The following is a 19,140-nucleotide window of genomic DNA, read 5'->3' as shown; positions in this document are numbered from 1 at the left end:
AACATCACAACAGTGTCTTCCTTCCTCTGCTATCCTTAAGTTTGCATTTGGAATTTACCTTTTGTTTCATTCACAGTCTTATTTCCTTCATAGTATAAATCAACCAGGGCTCATGATGCAGAAAAATGTTACAAACGCTTAGGTTACAATGCAGCCCATATGTTTAGGTTATAATACTATACTTACTGTGTGACTTGGGGTTAGATATTTAATATCCCTGGGTCTCAGTCATAGGAGGGTATGAAGAGTGTCTACTGAAACATATTATTGTGAAGACAAAATTTATTAGTAGAAATAAAGAGTTTAGGTAAATACCTGCCACATGGCAAACTCTGTTGGCCTTTCTTATTATTATTTTAGTTGGCTTATTTCTTCCCCTTGCAATTTTCCTGAGCCTACTCCTCATACCCCACACCCAGTTGCCTTCTTTCTGTCACTAAGAACACCCTTTGGGGCATCCCTCCTTTTCTTCAGGCTAGCCTCACACCTGTACCCAAATGATGGCTTAATGACCTTCCCTTTAGAAGGAAGAGAAGAAGAGCTCAAGAACAGAAGTGACCACCACAGTTGTAGAGTAAGTGAATGGCAGAGACAGGACCAGATCCTTGTAGCTCATAGCTCATAATTTCTCTGGTCTCAGAGAAAAGGATGGCTGTCAAATGATGGCTCCATCCTGCCGTGATGTCTGCAACTCCCGTCATTAAAAAGGCTTTCTAAAATATCCTGGAGAAACTTTCTCTCGGGAAATTGTTCCCACTATTTCCCTTCCATTCCACTTCTCTCTCTTTCATTCGTCAAAACACCGTATAATTATATCAGAACTTAGGATAATTCATTAAAATTAGTTGTTTCTGTGTCTTCTCTCATCCCCCGCTCCCAACCCACCCAGCTACCCAGCCACCTAGTAGCTTGTGAGCTCTGTGAAGGGAAGGACATCTCATTAATCTTTAAATTTCCAGTGCCCAGCATGGGGCCTATCCCATGGAAGATAATTCAATAAAAGTGTATTTTATGAATTAGTAAATATATGCTCTAACTAGGTCAAAGAACAAAGTATTTGAAAAATGGCAACATCCCAAGGGAATGTTTTAGATGATTTTACACAAGCCAGAACTCTCATGAGATTAAATCCAGAATAGCTGGTTTTCACGGCAGGACACTTTCATCTACAAATAACAAAATACCCAACTAAAAGTGACTCAGATTTTAAGAGTACTATTTATTGCTTATTTCACAAGAAGTTCAGAGGTAAATAGTCCCTTAGCATCAGTGAACCAAAGGAGAAATGGGAAGGGTATGAAAAACCCACTTTCTATTCTGTGAGGCATAACTCAAATTTGCCTTATCAAGTTTTTCCTCTCCTGTTTTTAAACTTCTATGAGACTTCCTTCCAAAACTATTTTAATTTGCTTCTACTTTATGCCCATACCCCATCTTCCCAAGTAGATGTGAAAATGGTCAAAGGGAAGAATAGTGTCATGCATATTTGCATCTGCCACTGAGATAATTATCATGCCCTAATAGGAACTTACAGTTTAGTCATTGTTTGAGTAATTAATTGATTCAAAGTTTTACTCATGTCCTGCACATAAAAGATTTCCACAAAGGATAATGCATGTGTCCTATTATGGTACACAGGTTTGAAGTAGGAGGGGGTGTATTCACTTGCTTATCCAGAAAACGAACCCAAACTCACTTACATTTTCTTGGTTCTCTGAGATGTTATTGCATGAGTCTCTGATAGGATACATTTCAGATGAGTTCTTCAGAGTCATGCCCTTATACTGTCAACATTGCCACAATTTTGTCCGGATTGAGTTGAAGCCCTGTTGATTTAATCCAGAAATTTATTTCTGACAGACAGCTGGGTAGCATTTGTCACTGTGTTCTGAATCCAAAGTCAAAGAGATTGAGAGTCAGTGTCATCGTTGTTTGGGTGGTAGTGAACCACAAACGTGGTTTATTTCCATCATAAATTGTTATTTGTTGTTTTTACAATGTGCATAAAACCATAGGCTAAACAACGGGAATACTTTATACATTTTACAAATAAAGACGTGAACACACTGGAATGAGTAGTATGTTTTGGTGTTCAAGTTTGGGTATTTTATTAAGAGGACCTGTTCTCTTTAATCTAGACTTTTTTCTTCACTTATATCAGCCAATGGAGCAAAAAGTAAATATATGTGCCATCAAAACTCACCCCCTTCCCTTTGAACATATTTAGCAGAGGACACCATTCTTGGCCTCACATCTCACAGATTTCTCTGACAGCCTCAGCAGGAGAGATATGTGAGACAGTCCATTAAAAAATGTAGGGCTGGTGTAGACATTCTGTCAATTAACAGAGAAGTAATTCAGAGCCCCTGCTAGAATTAAGCTTTCTATAATATTTGCCAACTGAAGTCAGTTTGGAAGTAAAGTCCTCATGTGGAGAAGCCAGAAACTCTAATTACATTCCCAAACAATTTTTTAAACAGTTGGCTGTTTCCTAAACCATCACCATCACCACACATTATTTAGGGTGAAGGCTAGCCAAATACTTCTATTTTACCTCACTTGAAAGATGAATGAGCTTGCATGCATCAAGGAAGGGGATTGCAACTTCCTAATTTCTCAGAACTCTGTGAGGTTGACGTCCATATGTAGGGTTAATCAACTGCTACAGCAAATGAATCCTGGATCAATCAACTTGAGATAAATTCACTATGTGGTTGATTATTTGTTTTGCACATGGTTGTCCCTAGAAGGATTTAAAGTGTACATAGTATAATACAGAGCACATACTGGAAATGGAACACAAATTTGTCTCCAAGCTTCCAAAAGAACTACAATAAAAAAAAAGAGAAGCTAGAAGTAACATTGCTTAATGTCTGGAAGATAAAACCCAAGCCAAGTGCATAGAAGAAGTTGATTCTTCTGGTACTAAGAACAGAGTCCTCACAGAAAAACCCTGTCATGCAATGAACATCTTTAAAAAAAAAAAATACATTCACGTTGTGAAAACATTAACAGTTTTCATAGGACTATTTCCTAGAAAGTCTCTCAGTGTGCTCATTGACATGACACTAAAGTTCAACACAGCTGTAGCATTTTCTGTGGTACTGCCATTACTTGTGTAGATAAGTTAAGCAATAGAACAGGAAATTAGCAAGTAACATTTGTTTATCATCTACCAAGGTAGCCTGCTGAATCATCTGCATTACATTTTGGAGGTGGGCATAAAAATGAAAGAGATCTTTCTTTTAAAAAAAATACTCTAGGCTAAAATGAGCAAATCAGAGAACTCTAGATGCTGGCGNAAAAAAAAAAAAAAAAACATTAGAGGAACGCTATTCAAACAGGAAAAAAAAATACTCTAAAATTAGGGGACATATGCGCTGTTACTTATAGTGCTCTGGCTTTTTGAAAATCTTCCTAAGATTTCTTGGACCCAGAAGCTGTACCTACCTAAGTACCCTGAAGTAGAGATATAATTATTTAGAAACTTTGGCAAAGGGAAAAAAACCCAAAAACCTGTTTTCACTAAAATGGCAGATGTGTCTAAATTTATATAGGCTGGCTATGTCATTGACCAAATCACTACAGTTTTCTTAAATTTCTATCCCCTCTGCCAATACATTAGCTTCTCCCAGGGCATCAATTATGGCAAGTGATTTTTTGGGAAGTATTCAGAGACAGCTACCCTAGCAGTTCAGTGAACTGTAGCCATCCCCCAATGCAATCTGTTATTTCTACGACCCCTACAAGTGTACTAAATTTCACTGAAATCTATCAAATATACAGAAGATACTCCTATTTGAAAAGTTTGCTCAGCTTCCATTTTGTCTCAAGATGAATGGCTGTGTTAAAAAAAAAAAAATAAAGAGACATCTTGGTATCCTATCATAAGGTATACAGTTTTAGCAAAATAGGTTAATATATAATAAACCCATTTTAAAACAAAAAGTTTCCAGAGGGTTGAAAGAGAGCAACTACTCCAACAGAATGAAAAACCCCATAAACTACCTACTGATAGAATGGCACACATTTTTTTCTTAATATTTTTTATTTATTTCTAGGAGAGAAAGAGAGACAGCGTGAGCAGGGGAGGGTCAGAGAGAGAGGAAGTCACAGACTGAAACAGGCTCCAGGCTCTGAGCTGGCAGTCAGCACAGAGCCTGACGCGGGGCTCCAACCCATGAACCGTGAGATCATGACCTAAGCGAAAGTCGGACGCCTAACCGACTAAGCCACCCAGGCGCCCCAAAATGGTACACATTTTTATTAAAACTTTAATAAGATTATGCACTCAAAGCTCTCTGAGCTCAAGCTAACTTTCCTTACCGTGTAAGAACCCATGTTTCCCTTTCTGTGACCTACACACATCCCTTACTATTCCCAGAAAAAAAAAAAAAAAAGAAAACCTGTGGTAGAGTGTATTTTCCAAGAGGGCTGCAGCAATATCTCCTATCTCATGTATTCTACTGCAGCATGTGTTCTTCTTGCTCCTCCCCATTGAGTGGTGGAGTCTATTCTCCGCCCCCCTTGAATCTGGATGAACCCTTTGGAAGTTTTGATTGACAGAATAGGTCAAAGTAATATTGTGACTTTTCTTGGCATAATCCTTCACTGGGCCACCATCATCCAACTCCTCAGCTTTTGTAAGAAGTCTATGCTACTCTGATAAATAGGCCCTTGGAGGGTATTGAGACACAAATGCCAGCCATTTGGACCTCCAGTTCAGTTAAGCCTTCAGATGATCTGGCCCCAGCTATTCTCCGAAGACAACTGCTTTAGATACCCTAGCAAAAACTCCTTAGGAGAGCCTGGTTAACCCACAGAACCATGATAGAAAACAATAAATTGTTTTTTTAAACCACTAAGTTTGGGGATGATTCAGAATAAGTCAAACTCCCTAAATATCCTTACTCTCATTTCTGTTCCAGCTGCTTGGATTTCTTTCTTTCTTTCTTTCTTTCTTTCTTTCTTTCTTTCTTTTTTTTTTTTTTAAGAGAGAGAGAGAGCAGGAGAAACAGGGAGAGAGAGGGAGAGAAGGAGAAAGAAAATCCCAAGCAAACTCCATACTGAGCCTGGGACCAATGTGGGGCTTGAGTCAACAACCCTGGGATGATGACTTGAGCCAAAATCAAGAGTTGGATGCTCAACGAACTGAGCCACCCAGGCACACCACCAACTGCTTGGAATTTTATTCCTCCCTATTTTTACCTTTTAAAAATTTCATTCATGGGGTGCCTGGGTGACTCAGTCAGTTCATTGTCCGACTTCGGCTCAGGTCATGATTTAACTGCTGTCTCCATTCTAGGCTCATAATAATTTTTCCATATTTGTATTCTATTAGTTTCCACTATCATAAGGTATAGAACATACACTCTTCATCCATGGATTCATTCATTCCAAAGTATTTATTGAGTGCTTCCTATGTTCCCAACAAAAGTGAATGCAAGACAGTGCCCAACCTGAAAGAAATTAATGACTGAAGAGGGTGACAGATATAGATAAAATAGAGGCTTTGTGATTGTGGAGCTTCGTGGAAACACTGAGAAGGGATGGCCAGAACACAAGGAATTAAACAATAAGTAAACTCAGTGTGAAGAAAAAAGGAAGGATGTTTCCTATAAAAAGGACCACATGCACAAAAAAATTTCCCAGTTGTGAGAGGCACATTGGTATTTCTTGGAAGCTACCAGTAATTTAATATTACCTAGATGTAAACCATAAATTTTAGAGTGGCTAGAAGACTGAAGAAAAAATGCATAGATTAGAGACAGATTACAGACAACCTCCTGTACCATATTAAAGAACTAAGATTTTGCCCCACAGAGACCCTAAAGAGAGCCTTAAGAATGGTATGGTGAATGCCATGGTCAGATCAGAGCTGTAATTATTTTCTTGGCATATATATAGATGGTAGACAAGAGGAGAGCAAGTCTGGAGAACAGAGTTGAATTAGGCATCTGTGATAATAGTCCATCCTAGAGATGGCAAGAAACTGCCCAAGGGCAGTGGCCAATATCATGGGAAAGAGAATTAGTCTAACCCAACTACTGCACTTCTAGGAAGGAAAACTAAAACCTCAGAAGGATAAGAGATATCACCTATGCCCTATGTTCTAACAACAAATCAGGGGAAATTTTGAGGTAAAATTCAAGTTAACTGATTCCTCACTTTCTCCATTATATTAAAATGATATTTCCACCCTCCTAGATTACTTGTTCTTTAATAAAGTGATCAAGTATTCCATTCTTATATTTATATCTTTATATTTTTCATAACATGTTGTGCTGACCCTTATATATAGTGAGTGCTTGAAAGTATTTGCTGACTTTAACTGGTGCTTAATTCACATTCTGATGGCAGTAATATATTCATGTATACCATACTACTGTTATTAATATTATTTTCCAAAAAAGTTATGAGTGTGTAGCAATTTGCAAAGACATGGTTTTGAAATAAAGAGTGGACATTTCAGTAGCAAAAATGTGTCATGGTATTTTTTTTTATTTGATAGAGAGAGAGTATTAGCAGGGAAGAGGGATAGAGGTAGAGGGGCAGGGGAGAGAATCTTAAGCAGGCTCCATTCTCTGCACAGAGCCTGAGGTGGGGGGTTGATCCCATGACCCTGGGATCATGACCTGAGCTGGAATCAAGAGTTGGATACCTCACTGAGTCACCCAGTCACCCTGTGTAAAGGTATTTTTAAGAAAAGTATTTACTCGGGACACCTGGGTGTCTCAGTTGGTTAAGCATCTGACTTCAGCTCAGGTCATGATCTCAGTTTGTGGGTTCGAGCCTCACGTCTAGCTCAGAGCCTAGAGACTGCTTCAGATTCTGTATCTCCCTCTCTGCCCCTCCCCTGCTCATGCTGTGTCTCTCTCTCTCAGAAATAAACTTAAAAAACATTATTTTAAAAAAGAAAGAAAAGTATTTACTCATGCATGCTTTCCCCTTCTGTAAACATGAATCCTATTCCTCTGCTAAAGACCAGCTTACCACCAACTTCAGAGAGATCTCCCCTGATCCCCTAAACTCACAGCTATCTGCAAGTCATCAGGTCTTCTCAAGTTTCCATGATACCAAGCGTTTAGGGTACTTTATAACTTTATCAATTATTTCTCATGTTTTTCTAAGATTGTTTTATAAATGTTGATCCTGTTTTCTCAAATGTACAATTGTGGGTTAGAAGGGCAGTGAACACACTTCCTTTTCTTCTTCATTGCATATGGTAAGGAAACAGAACATAGTTAGAAATACTTGACAAGGCAGTTTATAAGAGTCTTGAGCTTGCCCTGCCTTTACTATATTTATAAACAAAGACACATAAAATAATTATAAAATCACATTTAAAGGAAATAGGCATGATGGCAAAATGAGGAAAAATATTGAACAAATTAATATAGTATTTTCTTGTATTTATATTCTAGTTAACAAAATGATAATAATAACAGTCTTTTGTCTATAAGGTATCATATGGTTTATAAAGCCCTTTCATAAACATTATGTCATTTATCTTAGAAAAAGATATACTAAGGAACAGAGTAATTGAAACATATTGGAGATATATATCAAGGAAAGAATTACCAACTTTATTCTAATCAGTCAAGGAATGCTTCAGAAGTAACTGTGTGCCAATGTGAAGTTTTGTAGAGTGAAATATCATTCAACTTGGTCTTTGTCTATGAGATCTATAAAGAACAGTGTTTCTCCAGGGGAATATGCAGGATCTCGAAGATGTCAGAAGATGATTGCAAACCTCATGTGGAATTCTGAAATGCAACTGGAAGTAAAATAAAGAAAAAAATGATTTTCTCCACTACCCTGAATCTAGAAGAAAATCATTGCATCATTTTCATAAAACAATTAAATGTTATTTCTTATAAAGGAACTGCTATAGAACATGTAGGAGTCAGCCAGTTCCATTGTCTTCCTCTTTTTCCTCACATGCTCACTCATAGTCACTAATGAAATGGACCAATAATTATTTTTCCCCTTCAAAGTCCGTCTCTGCATAGCATTTGGGAACTTATCTAGCAAACCACTAGGGATGGCCAAAAACAACAAATCAGATGGAAGAGGCAAAAGACTAGATAGATCACAGAGATATGCCATAGGTCTTTTAATATAACAATATTTTTAAATAATAGATCATGTTATAGTTCCTTGGGTTTCTTTGCTACCACAAAAACAAGGATTGCCTCTTGTGCACAGAGTCCAATAAAAATCAGGTAGTAGATTTCCGGTACATGAAATATACTCTACTACATTTTTCCATGTTTTTTTAATTCAATTTTTATGAGCCTCTGTGGCTGAAGGAACTATGGCTAAAGGAACAGAGAATGCTGGGTATTTTAACTGCAGGCTGATATATGCTCACAGAATTACATAGATGGAATGGACCATGAGAATCAATTTGTCCAGTCTCCCTCATTTCATAGGAAATTGAGGTCTAAAGCAGTTCTTTGCACCTATGTACATGTGATGACACAGAGAAAGTGGACACATTTTTATGGAACAATAGGAAAATTTATAAAGGCCAATCATAGCTAAAGGCAACCATCTGAGGGCACCTCAGGCCTGCTCTGCCACCAAGAAGGCTATGGGATCAGTATCTTGGCACACCTATAATCCATTCACAGTACTACAGGTTGCTAAGGTACACATCAAGGGGGAACTCTGGTCTACAGTACATATACTCAAACAGCAGATTTATAAGAGTAACATCTGAATTTCTAATTCTCCATAAGTTACTTGTATTGTCTTGGCCAATTGGCCAGAGACAAAGGTTAGAAGTAGGATGATCCACAGTAGAGTTGCTGAATGTAAATCGTAGTTGCCTAAGGAATTTCTATCTGTCTTATGTATAACCACTTAATGTCTCTACTTTTCAGATCCTTCCAAGATCTCTGGTCTTAGAAAATGGAAATGTAAATCATTGCACTATCCCACTCTTTCCTCCCCACTCACTAAGTTTTATAATAACTAGAGTTGTGATTTTTTAAAAATTTTTTAATGTTTTATTTATTTTTGAGAGAGAGATGTAGACAGCATGAGCAGGGGAGGGTCAGAGAGAGAGGGAAACACAGAATCTGAAGACAGGCTCCAGGCTCTGAGCTAGCTGTCAGTACAGAGCCCGATGAGGGGCTCAAACCCACGAACCGTGAGAGCATGACCTGAGCTGAAGTCGGACGCTTAACCAACTGAGCCACCCAGGCGCCCCGAGTTGTGATTTTTAGAATAGAAGAAATATAAATGTGAATAACTGCTACAAGTTCCATACATGCATGTGTGCATGTATACACACACATGCACACGTGCGCACACACACACACGAGCACTAATGAAGTCTATACTGAAATAATTAACATCCTATGATTTTTCATGGCTTTCACTTTAATTTTTAAAAATCCATCTCACAGTCCCATTTTCTTTAGCACTTACACAGAGGCAAGGTGCTTGCTGGGTCTGTGGATGGTCAAATCTCCACCTCAGTAGCCTTCCCTAGGTAGTCTCAGAAACCTTAAAGGGCATCTAAACTATTTATAAACTTTGTGCTTCATCTGATTAAAACTTATATGAACATACTTTATGTTACATGGTTCTTGTGGCAGTGCCAAAATCAAAAACACCAAGGTAACTGGGCAGTAGTGTTATTAACATTCTGTTCATTAGCCTTTCTTCTTCATCATAACTGTTTCCACAATGAGTTCTTAGCTCTGAAAGAGAGGGACAGAAAGAAAATATACCTGCTTATGAAATGTTTTCTTCTATACTGCACACTTGAGAATGTAACAAGATCCTTGTCATTCCATTAAAAATTACTATTTTAGTAAATTCCACGTTGAAAACAAATGACTACAGAATGATTTCTTTTAACATTTAGAAACCTTGCTTTTTAAACAACTCTACTTCTATTGCACAGAAAAAGCCTCAACTATTTATTCATTTCATTTGACTACTTTTTAATCTCAGTTTTTATGAGGACACTAATGACCCTCACAGATTGTTACCCTCCAGTGAAATAACAGAGCTTTGGCAGCGGCTGGATTCCAGTTGAAGAGTTCTGAAACTCACTGTAAATCTTCCTGTTTTGTTGTTCTTCAAACTAGGCTTTGCCATCTGCCTTATGAATTGAATTTTTGTTGCAGTATTTCACATGATCTAAAATATGGTTATTGCCATCCATAAACTGAGGTTCCTGGAGAGTATTAATTAAGTCCAAAATATTGCACCAATGTGCACAGTGAAATACAACACAAATGTCATGGCGTGACCATCATTATAACCCTCTCTGCATTCCATGATGGCTGTTCTCTCAAAAACCCGGAGACAATTTGGTTGTAGCAGCCAACGAAGTTAAACCTGAAGACTTAAATTCAGGTGGATGAGATAAATTGAAACAGATCTTATTGCTCCCAAACACTCTCTTGGAAATAATGGCATCTTGACATTTTATCAGTCACTCAAGCGGTCATTCTCAGCAGTATCAGCCGGAGCTTGAAGGATAGAGCTGTAAAGAAAGGACTGTCAGCCATAAACATTCCTCAAAACCATGAAAACCACAAATGAGAGCTTAAGTAATGGAGGACGCAATACCCTTGATATTTCAACAATTACCTGCAACAACAGGCTTTGTTCAGAACCGTGGTCATTTTTTCAAAAGCTTTACTTGTCAGGCCCAGACTAGGGTAACTGGAGACAGAAAAGAGAAGAAGGAGGAGGAAAAGGGTGGATCTGACATCCTTAGGTTAAAAAGTGAACTTAAGTTCACTGCTTATTTAAGCTTATGGGAATTTTTCAACAGCAACAAACTACAAAAAAAAAAAAAAGAATAAAAATAAAACCAATAAAGATTGAACCAACCAAGGACATTAATATTATTAAGCTTGTGGTGAAGCTTTGAGATCATTAGAAAGGCATTTACACTGCTCAGCTGTTTCCTGTGTGGCCATTCCTGATGTCAAATTACAGAAGAGAAAAATAACAGGGAATGCATTGCAGGGAAGAGAAAGTAGTAATGGGTAAGAATGTAAGTATGGGAAGGCAAAATGAATTTAACTTCATTATACCTCAGGAACATATCACTGTGTTGTGGAAGAAGAAAGACTAATTTTAAATGGAGTTGGTGCTATTATCTTGGCAATTGGGACCCAAGAAAACTAAATGAAATTGAGTATACACAACTGAGTCACCCAAACTCAGGAGACAGCAAACGTGGAAAGGTTAAATGCCCTAGAAATTGCATTTGTGGAGTTTCTCAACACAAGAGATTAATGGTTACTCAAAGCAATGGATAAATATTAGCTGAAGACCATTAGCCGAGGAAAACACATCAGTGCATCACAGTTCTCAGGGCTTATCAGATCAATTTTAAATAGGTTTATCTTGGACTTTTCTAACATTTAATGAGGAACAAATTGTTTTGTTTTGTTTTGTTTTTCTGTTTCCTCTACCCATGTTGACTTTTTGATATTACCTAGGAGAGAACAATTAAAACAAATGGGTCTGTGACAAAGTGTTAATTTGCTTGTCTCTGAAGCAATTGGAAAAGGGTCATTTTATGATTGTTTCCTCCTATTACACAGTTTATCATAAGTATTTAGATTGACTAGCAGACTCTTTAGATGAGAAAAGCATTTGAATGGTCATTTGGCTCTTTCCACAGACTTCATATAGCACCTACCTAAACAATCTCAAATTAATGAGAATCTACCTACTTGTTGGTAGTTCTCCGTCCATGTTAATCAAACTGTCAGTCAGTTCTCTTTATGTTTAACAACAACAAATGAAAACAAACATAAAATATATATTATTATCTATCTGATGTCCATCACTGGGCTAAGTGTGAGGGGAATTTAAAAATATATAAAGCCCAAATCCTTATCTTAAGAAGTTTAGCACCTAATAGACCTAATTCACTCATATGAATATAAGTCCATTTGTTTTATTTCTAGGGAAAATGGCGGGGGGGCGGGGGAATGCAATTATTTTATCCATAGCTTCTTGACTGCATACAAGAAATGCTTAAGTCCAAAGCTTCCTGATTAGGAATTAACAAACAACTTGGAGGAAGCCAGAGAGTAGTACCTGAAGATTGTAGAGCTTGAATATCAGCTTTATGACTTGGGGTTCTGTGTAATCAGCTCTTCTTTGTCTCTTAGTCCAGGTTTACTTGGTTCCCCCAACAACTATGTGGCCTGCTTGACCATTCTTTAGGAAATCACAAAGACTTCTAGATACAAATTTGCCTCTTAAATGTTACCGTATTTTTGTTTGTTTTTTCTTTCTTTTTCTATGGTTACATTCCCAAATTCAATAAGGACTTTGCAAGACCTATCTAAATATTTTCATAAGCAGCAAATAAAGCAACACAAATGTTCAAACAAATGGTCCAATTTTGAAAGTAGCAAATGACATTTCTTCTTCCTTCATAAACCATGAATTCCATCTTCATTAAAAGAATCACTCCTCTTATTCTATGTCAGTAACTCATAATAAGGCACCAGTAGAGTAGTGCTTATATGTTATGACTTGGCTGACCTGTAAACAACTTTCCATGATCCTAGTATTTCCTTTTTGGAACAGTACGCCTATATAGGGCCTGCAATGTCACAATAAACAAAATAGCACAGAAGACTGTGCACACGTTTCATATATTGAGGACTATCCAAAGATGTGAATCTGAATACATTTTAGTCTGAAAACAAAGTTCATGAGTAAAGGAAGCTTTGAGAAGATTATTTCATGGGAGAACAAAAGACAAGTCCCATCTAAAGATCAGAAAAGAGAAATGTGTCCCTTCTAGCATTAAATAAATGGAATATTCTGATTCTTAGCAAAGTGACTTTGTTGTTCACAGTGAAGGCTTTCATAGTGGAAACTGACTGGAATAGAAGAGTACTGAGATAAAGAACTTTTTACTTCATGTTTCTGTTGTGCATGTGTGTGTACATGTGTATGCACATATAATCTCTATGATATATTTAAAGTTTTTAAATAAGTGTGCAGAATTTTGCATGTTAAGAAGTTAAAAAGCAAAAATCTCACATAATTTCTAGGCCATATTTTGCTTTTAATAAACATTCTTCTGTCTATCATCTTCAAAAGAAAGAGTGACCAATATCTATCCTACTCTTTCAGCTAGAACATAAATGCCCTTGAGCCTGCTTATGACCAAAACAAAACAAAACAAACCTATGAAAAACAATAGTTGTTCTAAAAATTGCTTGGAGCCCAATTATAATAATTATTGTTATTATTTTTTATTATTTTAAAAAAGAAAAAGAGAAATTCATATCTAAAGGGCAAAGCAGTTAGCAAGAAAGATGACAGAAACTAACCTGGAAAGGTAGGAATCCAATAAGAAACATAGATAGCAAGACGTATTTTGAGGCAAAAAAAAGAATTAAGCTACTGTCTATCAACCCTTACCCAAACACAAAGGACCATTGGATAGGGCCTCCAGTCCTGGTTTTTCTGGGCTCACCCAAGTGACAGGTTAAGTGAAGAGACTATCTTGTTTCTCTATTTCCTTCCCCACTTTATGTCTATACCTGTTTTTCCTTCTTATCTATCTATTCAGCTAAACGAGTTATGAATGAACCAACGTCTAAATTTCCTATAGGAGTAGCAAAGAAGGAGAATTCTGTCTTTATACCTAAGGAAATTTGCCTGTAGATGGGGAGTGAAAATTTATATTTGTATTAATAAGTAACTAAAAATATAAGTAACTGAAAATAGAAGTCCTTGCTTTTTCCAAAAGAATTTGATAATTAAGAAGCTCTACAGAGAGTGTTTAGCTTTGCAAAGAAGGGCCAAGACCTGAATTTAGAAACAGGAACAGACAAGAGCTGAATTTTTTTGCATAAGAAAATGAGGGAAGATATTGGATTTTATTGGGATGGGGGTAGAGAATAAAGGAAAAAGGAAAAAAGAGAGAATGGACCAGCAATTTGCAGAAGTGTTAGAAGGACTTTTGATGAGAGATAGCATAGTATTTGAATATAAGATTTTGCTTTGCTAGGATATAGATGAACTTCCTCTCCTCAAACTTTCAGCAAATTCTGCAAAATGCAAAACACACACACACACACACACACACACACACACAAATGGTATTTTTGTGGAAATGAGGAAAATGGACTAAGATACATGCTTAGATAGAGGCCACTGTGGAAATAAACAAGGAGAAAACACACAAGATGGTAAATCTGGAATTTAGAGAAGGCAAGAAGCTGGAGCCAGATATTGACCTCAATGATATAACCTGCCTTTGAACTGTTGAAAATCTTGGGAAGGGCATGGAACAGGAATACAGGCCAACCTAGATTTTAAGAAAAAAGGAGACTAAAGCTGACATCTGGGTTCTCCGTGTAACTAGTCACATGAGGCTAGTGTATGTCTGTGTCAAATATGTAATAAATACCAGAATATGCTAGAGAGAAAGTAGAGGTAAAAGCAGGCAGAGAGCTAGGAAAGAGTAGATTTTAGAAAGTAGATTTTAGAAAGAGTAGAGTTCAAAGCATAAGCCTTGACCTGATCTCCCTTGCTGACGTAAAATATGGCCACTTCATTATAATGTTAATGCAGTGTCACTTGGGAAGCTGTATCTTGGCTTCAAAGGTTTTGTACAGATACTCAAAGCCCACAGGGATTGGTCATATGTAACCCAAATTGAAAAAACTGAAGAAAATAAAATTTCTTCAAAGGGTCTCCCAGGAGAGTTCTAGTTTTCTTTCATCTTTTCAGCAAGGGTCTGATACTAGTAGTGTCTTTACTATGAATTCCCGACATAAGAAATAAAGAATGTGAACTTAGAATCCCACTTACTTCTTATGCTTATGTGAGAAGGGGAATAGCCTAGTTGTCAGATGTCTTTGGATCTCACTTCTGACATGTCTAATGGAATGACTTTGAGAAAGTCATTTGACTCTTCTGAGCTCCAATAATACCATCTGTAAACTAAGGATGAAGGCAGCTACTTCATAAGGTCGTTATGAGAATTATGAGACCTCATAGGTAAAGCACTTAGCACAGTAACTAACACACAGTAAATGTTAAATAAACTGGATCTATTTCTATCAATAGGAATTCCTATCATAATCCACTCCAATGAAAATTTATTTCCTTTTTGATGTATATTCATTCAGTTTTACAAATATTTGAACTCAATTGTATTATACTAGATGTTAGAGGAACTACCAAAAATGTAACTTTTCCACCTTCTAAGAATTTTCCATACACACCACATAATTTTCTTTAATACAAATAAATGTCATTAAATGCCAAAGGGAGTAAATGGCATATACCACAGTAGGGAGATTTCACTGTTTCTCTGAAAAAGAGGAAAGATTATCAGAAAAAATATTTTTTCAGAACAGCAGAAAAAAATGTATTCGTCATGCCAACTTAGTAGCTATTTAGTTCAATATTTCGACACTCTGTTATTGGGTCAGGCAAAGGTCCATCAATAAATCAATAAATATTTAATAAGCATCTACTATAATCAAAGATTATTGATGCTCTCAGGTTAATGGTGGTGGCACTGCTGAGCAGAATGGTGGTGGCACTGCCAGCACAGGGAAAGTTTCTGGGCCTCTCCCTCTTAGCTCACCACCAGTTTGAGATTACCAGTATGTTCATGGTGCTACCTATTTGCAGACTGCCTGTCTACAAAGGGAGAGGAGGGAGCAGAAAGGGGTGGGGGCTGTCAACCAGTTTGGCAACAAGTATATCTAGCCAACCAAGCCGCTCACCCTGGAGTGCCCCGTCCACCTGTACCCTCTTACTAATTATACTTTTGGTATTAAAGAGTATCTCTATGAGAAGGATAGCTCTGTTGTAGCTAGGTTTCACTGCATGAGCAAGGAATTTAGTACATTTGGAAAGAGGAGGGTCATAGAAGGGGTTCTGATTGTGCCTGAGTACCAGCTGGCCCATGCATTACTGCTACAGCTGGGAACAACTTTCTTCAAATTACCAAATTAAGTGTTAAACAACTCAGAAGAGGCTGAAGGACTAAAATGCTTAATGACAGAGAAGCCAGGCCCTGCATTTTGGTAACTGGCATAGACCAAATTTTGAACCTCATCAATATCCAGACCTTTCTGCACATGTTACACGACCTAAGAAGCATAAGAATTTGTTTTTGGTTCAACTTCAAGAAGCAGCCTTATCTGCAGTCCTTAAAACTGCAGCTGGTAGCTGCATCATTGTTTGAATTGTATGATGATGCCCTGGGATGAGGACCCATCATTTCTAGTCTCCCTCAGCTTTGGGGCAAGTTCAATTTTATATACAACTGAATATCTGAATGATGCAGAAAGCTGTTCTGTGAGCACAGCTGTACACAGTGTAGAATAAACATGGTAGAGAAGTGTTTTGGGTTTCTGTTTTATCTTTTCCCCAGTCCCCAAAATGCCAGCTACTATCCACTATTTGAATAATAAAGTTAATATAAAAAAAAATAGACAGTGGTGTAACCAGATGTGAAAATATTTAACTTACTTTTTGTCCTACATTTTTTGTATATTAAAGAAAGTGGACTTCAAAAATATTTTTTCTAGCATGCCATATCCTCTTTGGGGATCATGTATTATATCAATTTTAACCAAGTCTTATTAAAATATACTATAGTCATGACTATGCTTGTGCTACATCTCATCCTTATCTTAGTCTTTTCAGCAATCTCAAAATGCTCAACAGTATGTGGCTTCTCTTTCTTGTCTTTCCTTCTTTCCTCGTTTTTTCTTCCTTCCTTCCTTTCTTCTTTCCTTCCTCCCTCCCTTCCTTCCTTTCCTCCTTTCTTCCTTTCCTCCATTTCTTCCTTTCCTCCATTTCTTTCTTTCTTTCTTTCTTTCTTTCTTTCTTTCTTTCTCTCTCTCTTTCTTCCTTCCTCCCTTCCTCTCTTTCTTCCAAAAAATCCTGTTTCTGTCATTACTCTAGGGTGGTGCTTTACAAACTTCAATCAATATAGGAATCACCAGAGACCCTTGTATAAATGCACCTTCTGATTTCAGTAAGTCTGGATGGTGAAGCTAAAACTCTGCATTTCTAGTAAGCTCCCAAGTAGTGCCAGTGTTGCTGGTCTATGGACCATACTTTGAGTAGCAATCACTAGTTCTTAAAAATCCTTTACACCATGGTAAGTATAGTTAACAATACTATATTATGTATTTGAAAGTTGTTGTAAGAGTAGAGCTTTAATGTTCTCACTGTAGCAGCAAAATGGTAATTATGCATGGTAAAGGATATGTTAACTAACATTATTTTGGTAGATATTTCACAATATATACATGTATCAAGTCATTACATTGTATACCTTAAATTTACACAATGTTACACATCAGTTTTATCTCAATAAAACCAGGGGGGAAAACCCCTTACAATGCTTCAATTCTAAGCATTCTTTCAACTGCTAGACATAACTGGGGAGGCAAGAAATACAAGAGGGATCTCTTCCTGCTTCTATTTGCTGACCATCCAATAATAATGGTTAACAATTCCTGAGGACTCTCATTTTGCCAGGCATTGTGCAGTGTGCACTGAATTCATTATTTCATTTAGGCTTTACAATGACCCTGTGAAGTAGGAATTATTATTTGTTTTAAAGATGAGAAAACTGAGGCTAGAAGAAGCTGAATAATGTGTTCAAGGTCATATCAACTAGCTGATCCATGGCAGAGATGGGAACTGAACACAAACACTCTAGCTTACAGTCCAAACTCTTCACATTCACTGCCCTGCTCTTTCATGCTGTACTTACTGAGCAAACATAACCACATTTGGTTCTAAGGCAGTAGATTAATCTATTGTTCATGTAATGTCCTTACACCTGGAAATCCTTAAGAGCTCTTTCCCAACCATTGGGAAAGGGTGAGATACAGGCAGGCGATTTATAAAAGTACTCCCTGTGTGTCCTCAGGGCATGTCTACTAGTTAAATTGTCAGACCTCTATGTAGCTCACTACCACCCACTAGTCTTGAACCGTCATCTATTCTTTTTCCCCTACTCCTGTCTCTCTACTTGCGACCCTGGAGATTCTACTGGCTCTGAAACTCTTCCTTTGGCTCCACAATGAACACTGAAGGCCAGCTCTGGCCTCTTCCCAAATTATACTCCTAGACCCATCCAGGCAAATTTTACCCTCCTCCACCAATCAAGAGGGAAAGAGGGAAAGTTCAGACATTGAGCCAGCTATGAGCCACAAAAATGAATTCAGGCTTATTAATTTGTAGGCAGGAAAGGCTTTAACAAATCAGGGAGCATTTTGCTTAGGTGACCTCATCTCCCATTTGTACCCTTAATGGAGATACTGAAATTGTCAAATCAGTGGAATATGTTGCCTCCTTTTGCACACAAATAATTTATTTTAAGACTTTTCATGCCTTCAGGGTTCTCTTTTCTGGGTCACAAATGATAAAGCACACAAAATTTTATTCATTTCTATCATGGTCCTGGAGATATTAAAAATCACCTTCTGCTTTTAATAGCGTTTCTGTCAATACAGGTAGTAACCTCTTAACCAGCCTCTCGTCTCTAACTGCTATTCCTGCCAGTCTGTCTTAACTGTGGAACAATTCGCTTGTGTGAGTTCTCATTTATTCAGTGTAGACTACAGCTAAATACTTTCCAGAATGTATACACCATTAGCACTTTGTAGGACTCATTGTGTTTTTGTATATTGATGACAAAAATATATGTTACATTCATGTAGTTCTTTATATCTTTCAAAGGGCTTTTTGTGTTCCTTATCTCATTTGATCCAAAACTACCTTGCAGGAGAACTAAAATAAATATTATTCTATTTTATAAATTAAAAAAATTGAGTGTCATAGAGATTAAGTGATTTGTTATGGGTTGGACAAGAAATTTTGTCAGTGTGAGTGATTTGTTCTGGGTTGGACAAGAAGTTTTATCAGTGTGAGTTTGGAACTTGGGTTTCCCTAACTCATTGTACCTTTTTTTAGTAGAGAAAAATGCAAAACAAAATAAAACTTGGGCCAACCACCAACATTTAATAAATGTTATTTTGTCATGGAAGGAGGAAATAGTATTTCTGGCTTGTTGGTTCACAAAGGAGATAGAATTTTATCTCGCTCTTGAAGGATAGCTGAAATGTTAATGACCATTAGGAGAAGGAA

The 19,140-nt window shown here is 37.2% G+C and overlaps 1 pseudogene; it reads left to right on the top strand.

Moving 5' to 3' along the window:
• The first annotated feature begins 508 nt into the window (after positions 1–508).
• LOC144242661 (cleavage and polyadenylation specificity factor subunit 5 pseudogene) lies at positions 509–16,301 on the top strand (annotated as a pseudogene).
• The last annotated feature ends 2,839 nt before the right edge of the window (positions 16,302–19,140 follow it).

This window comes from Crocuta crocuta, unplaced genomic scaffold, assembly GCF_008692635.1.
Source record: "Crocuta crocuta isolate KB4526 unplaced genomic scaffold, BGI_CrCroc_1.0 scaffold36, whole genome shotgun sequence".
NCBI lineage: Eukaryota > Metazoa > Chordata > Mammalia > Carnivora > Hyaenidae > Crocuta > Crocuta crocuta.
Note: the sequence above shows the minus strand (reverse complement) of the source record. Positions and strands in the feature narration are given on the sequence as shown.